This window comes from Dendrobium catenatum, unplaced genomic scaffold, assembly GCF_001605985.2.
Source record: "Dendrobium catenatum unplaced genomic scaffold, ASM160598v2 fragScaff_scaffold_1680, whole genome shotgun sequence".
Classification (NCBI taxonomy): Eukaryota; Viridiplantae; Streptophyta; class Magnoliopsida; order Asparagales; family Orchidaceae; genus Dendrobium; species Dendrobium catenatum.
In genome coordinates this window covers 792442-798441 of record NW_021320142.1, presented here as the reverse complement: position 1 = coordinate 798441, position 6000 = coordinate 792442, and positions in this window count along the sequence as shown.

Below are 6000 nucleotides of genomic sequence, written 5' to 3'. Positions count from 1 at the left end.
GTCAATCATCAAAACATAAGCCATAAAAATAGATTTTCAACATCATCAATATAAGTTTAAAAATTAGTTTCAAGTGAGGTGAGGGATGTTTTCAATAAATCATGCTCAACAACCAACTCAGAATGGTTTTTATTTAACTCATCAAGTAATGATATATGATTGCTATCAATTTGGGGGTGATCTTTAAGTAAAACTTCATGCTCTTTTTATAGATTTTAAAACTCCAATTTTAAACTAGCATGTGATTTCTTAGGTTTCCTATATGATGCAAGAATTTTATCATAAACTTCAAGTAATTATTTAAAGCTTTGTTTGCATACCTCTTATTGGTTAGACTGATCAAGATGATCACCCATCAAGCACAAGTTTATTATCTCCTCCTCAACTTCAGTCTCTGAGGAGTCATATGTAGAATCTGCCCAGAATGCCTTTTGGAACCACTTCTTATCCTTCTGGTACTTGGGTTTCTCCTCACCCTTCTCCTTGCTTGGGTGATTCTTAAGTGTAGGACAATCAGCTTTGACATGTCCAGGCTTCATGCATTCAAAACAAAAAACATTAGAAGAACTTTTATAATTTTTGCTACCCTTACCTTTATTTAATTTCTGATGGTGCTCGTGATTCTTCCATAGAAAGCTTTTGAATTTCCTAGTGTTAAGGCAACATCATTGCTTTAAGACCTAAAAGATTTAGTGTCAGTGTTGTTGGCCTTCAGTGCCATAGTTTTCTCCTTCTTTTGCTCACCTGCATCAAGTTGTCTTTGGTTCACTTCTTGTTCGTAAGAATTGAGTGATCCAAGTAAGTTATTAATAGAATAAGTATTCAAATCCTTGGATTTAGTAATTGCAGTGATCTTAGCATCAAAGGAAGAAGGCAAGCAAATCAAAATTTTATTCACTCTTTTATAGCTAGTTAGCTCTCTTCCTAAGGTATGCAATGAGGTGATAATTTGAGTAAACCTAGTATACATGTTAGAAATTGATTCAGTATGTTTCATATGAAAAAGTTTGCAGTCATGCAATAAAATATTCAACCTAGATTGTTTAACTTCATTAATTCCTTTATAAGTAATACAAAATCTATCCCAAATTTTTTTAATAGTAGTACAAGTTGAAACACGTATATAATCTTTTGATTTCAAATCACTGAAAAAATAGTTCAAGCATTTTTCATTCAGTTGAGCTAATTCCCTATCCTCAAGATTCCATTTAGTGAAGGGAAGTACAATATTAATTCCATTAGTTTTATGAAATGAAGGTGAGTAACCTTCTTTAATAAGCATCCACATGTGATAGTCAATCGATTATAAAAGGTAGGCATGCGAGCTTTCCAAAAATCAAAAGGAATATTATCAAACAAAGATGATCGGGTAATAGAATACTCTTCCGTAGTATTATAATTACCAACATTAGCCATTGATCGAAATTTAAAAGTTTTCAAAAACTCAATTTTATGAATCCCACTCTGATACCACTTGAAAGTTCCTCAGGGATGTTAAGCCCTTATGAACTAGTCCTAAGTCTAACTAAGTGGGGGGGGGGTGAATTAGTATTTAAAAAATTATTCAAACAAAATTACAAACACAACCAAATAAACACCATAGAAATTAAAGTGATAAAATTAAATGTGAAAGTATAATAAGAAAGAACACACCATATTTTATAGTGGTTCGGTCAACTTGACCTACATCCACTCCCCGAAGCCTCTCCTCTAGGTATTGCACTAAACTCAGTGCCTCTTCTTTTTCCCCCATAGTAAGGAAAAGAAGTAAATATAAAAACTCCTTTCTACCTACCACAGTGAGGCAGAGAGCCCCACTCTTTTTGCTTTCTCTAGAAGTTGGTAGAGAACCCAACTCCTTTTGCTTCCTCCAAAAGTAGGCAGAGAACCTCGATCAATTTCTAAAGAAGATCTCTCTCAAACCTCCAAGGACCCAGGGATGTCAATCATAAAAGATGACTCAGATCCTTGCTTGGAGCAACCTTTATGAAATCCCTCACAAAATCCTCCTCATAAGATCCTCTCTCTCTCTCTCTCCCTTACTCTCCCTCTCCTCTTGGTACTCTCAGGTCAGGACAGCAGCAAAAGATCTTCACTTGAGAAAATAAGAGATCTTTTAATCAAGGGTTCTAAATTATCCCTAATTAGTAACTAATCATCAAATATCAACCAGGATGATAGTATATCATCTTGTATAATTAGTTCAACTCAATGAATATCATCTAGACCATCAACCTGGATGGATGTCTGGATGATGGAAAAAAAATTAAATCATCGAGGACAATCTCATGATTATCTAGGACAATCTGTTCAATTCAGTTCATATCATCCAGAGCATTACCCTGAATGGATGTCTGGATGATAAAAAAAAAACTTAATCATCCAAGTTGATTTAAAGATTGTCCCGGATGATTAGTTCAATTCATTTCATATGGTCCAGAGCATCACTTGAATAGAGCCAGGCTGATTATTAATCATCCAAAAAGAACTAAGGTTTATAAATTTATCATCTCGGACGATCCTACGATCGTCTAGGCTAATATGATAAAGCAATCAAACCTTAATTACTTTTTTTAATTACTAAATTAATTTAGGCATAATTGCACTTCATCGTCTAGGATGATGTTCTGGATGATGTCTAAAAATAAAAGATGCCTAAATAGTTCTTCCTTAATTAGAATGGCTTAATTAGGATTTTTATTTTTAATTGATCATCCAGGATAATTTTTGGATCATCTTGACTGATGTGATCGAAAATAGGAAACTCTAAAATAGTAAAAGTTTCGCCTAAGTGTGTGTGTACCATGTTACTTAGCATCGGGACCCACAAAGTTACAAAGGACGCAAAAAAGGGTAAAAGACACTTGGCGTATATTACAAACTGACTTAGTCCTAATCTACCCAATCTTCAACTGGTTTGATTTGTTATTTGATTTTCTGGACCTGAAATATTAGTTGACAAGGCAATCATAGAAAAAATAGAAATATTTGCAATCATCAAAATTATATTTCCTGAAATCAAATTTGCAATAGTTTCCTTGCATCTCATTTAAGTTTTGCTGATGATTTTTTTATTTTTACCAATGGTTCAAGAAAAATGCTTAATATCCTTTTTATATTTCTTGGTCAATTTCAAAAAGCTAGTTTGTTAATTTTTAATCCCCTGAAAGGTTGCTTTACTACTGTAAAGTCTATTTCCAACCATAGAATTTACTATATTCAGAATAATTTTGGTTTTTTGCATATGCAATTACCCCTTAAATATTTAATAACTCTTCTTTTTAAGGGTAAAAAGATATCTCATTTATTTGGGTTTTTCTTATTTTCACAAAAAGCTTTATACTTGGGCCTTTAATTTTCTTTCTTTTTGGGGTAGATTAGTGCTACTTAATAGTGATTTAGTTCGATTCCTAATTATTTATTTCATACTTTATATATGACTGTGAATGTTTGTAATAGGCTCGAAAGAATTTTTAACAAATTTCTTTGGGGAGCCAAAGAGGGTAAATCTGCTATTTTATGGGCTTCTTGGGACAAATGTTCTAGTGTCCAAGAGGAAGGTAAACATGGTTTTAAGAACTTGGGTGACATGATTCTTGGTTATTCTTATAAACTTTTGTTCAATTTAAGGTCTAAAAGGAGCCTTTGGGCAAATTTTAGGATTTTTAAATATTGTGTTGGCAAACATCCTCTCAAATTCTTTTTCATAAAAGGGGACTCTTTTAATGGGAAAAGTTTATGCTCCATTAAATGGGATGCTGAGAATTACATTCAATGGGGGTTGGGGTATGGTGACATCTTTTTTTGGCAAGACAATTGGTTAGGTTATTCTTCTATTGATAATAAGCTTAATGCCAATACTACTAGTTCTTGTAAAGTTGCCCATTTTATTCAAGAGGGGACATGAAATGTGGATTACCTTAGGGAAATGGTGCACAATTTTTTTATTAATCTCATACTAAATGTTCCTCATCAACTTGATAATAAGGATTGTATTTTATTTAATAAGTCAAATGATGGGAGCTTTGTGTTCAAAGAGGTTTGACATTCTATTAAGTATTTGCAACCTAACTCTCAGATATTCTCATCCACTTAGGTTAAAGGTATTTTTGCCTCTTATTTTATTTTAATTTGGTTGATTTTCAATAATTATAAATTGGTGGATACTATCTTGAAAAAAGGTTTTTATATTATCTCCAAATGTCAATGTTGTTATCATATTGAAAATTTGAACCGTATTTTTGCTAATTGCCCCATTTCTCTAAAAGTTTGGTTATATTTTGATAATGTTTTTAATACCTAATTTTGTAAGGATTATATCAACATTAAAAGTATCATGCAAGACTAGGTGGTTCCTACTAAGAGGCACATTCATAATGTTTTACCTGTTATTATTTGTTGGTTCGTTCAGAAAAGTAGGGATGAGTCGAAGCATGAGAACATTAATATAAATGAAATGAACATTATCTTTTAAATTAAGGATAAAGTAAAAAATTATATTTTGCTAATTTAATTAATCAGGAATTTTTTAAAAGCTACTTACAAATTGCTGAGCATTTTGGTGTTAATAGTGCTTCTAGTATTCATTCTCCTAAAGACATTATGGTTAGATGGATTAATCCCCCTCAGGGTTGCTACAAACTCAATACTGATAACTCTTTTAATATTTGAAAGTTAGGTTTGGTGGTCTCATCCATGACTTTAACGATCAAATTATTGTGGCTTTTGTAGGTCCCTCGGATTTCCATACTGTTACTATGGATAAAATTTAGGCCTTAAACTAAGGGTTACAATTATGCATTTATTTAGGGATTACTAATGATTAGATTTAAGTGATTGTTAATTTTATGATTCATTATATTACTAAAAAATCAATAGTAATCTCTCTTATTTCTATAAAGTTAGAGAAATTAAGAAATGGTTGTCGCTTAACGATTTTTCTATAACTCACATTTATAGGGAAGTTAATGTTTTTGCAGATTTTTTAGCTTCTTTGGGTTGTAATTTGAAGGGTTTTGTGGAATATATGGGGTCCTCCCTTCCTAACTAACTTGTGGGTTCAACTAGGCTTGATCGTGTGGGTCTACCTTATGTTAGAATCAATTAGGTTCTGCCTTTGACTATCTATTTTTTGTGATGGTCTTTGCTCTTAGTGTGTTATCCATTTCTTTTGGTTTTATTTAATTTTTTAATGTATAGTTATTTTTTATTAGTTTCATTATTCCTTATGTGGTAGATCCTTTTTGTTGGTCCTTTAGCTTTGCTTCCTCCTTGTATGTGCGGGCTAATAACACTGATCCGTTATAGAACTTATTTGCCTTCTTTACTTTACATGTTGCATTGTGTTGTCCTTTCTTCAAGATTGCCCTGCCTTTTACATTTGATTTTATAAATTTTGGGTGGCCATTTCATATTATTCTCATTATGCTCATTCTTTTCCTTTTTAAGTGGATGTTTCCCTCAATTCACCACACTGCTAACTTGTTTATTACTCACGAGCATGGATGGAAGGGATATGATGTGAATGAATGTTATCTTTTCCAGGACATGACATGCCCCAAAATCACATCTCTTTTGGGGTGTTTCATTATTTGGTATTGATGGTTTCATATTTATATTTATTGCTGATAGAACTCTCTTATTTTAAGGTTATAGATTGTATGGATCAGGTTATGTCTATTTCCTATACTTGCCTATATTTTAGTTTAAAGTTGGAATTGGAGTTGGTTTTGTCTCTTTTTTCTAACGCTTACATGACTTTTAAGTGCTCTGTGTTATCTGGTTACATGATATGTACTATGAGCCTCCTAAATGCTTTTAACTGGAAATATTTCATGATTATTAAATGGGATTTCTTCATCTATATTTTATATTTTTTTTATTATTTTCAATTCTTAAATCTATATGAATTTCTTTGTTATCTCTACATCTTGCTGTGTAAGGTTTGGTTTTGCATTCTTTTTTGCTTATAGGATCAAGGGATTATAGATCTTGTGAGCA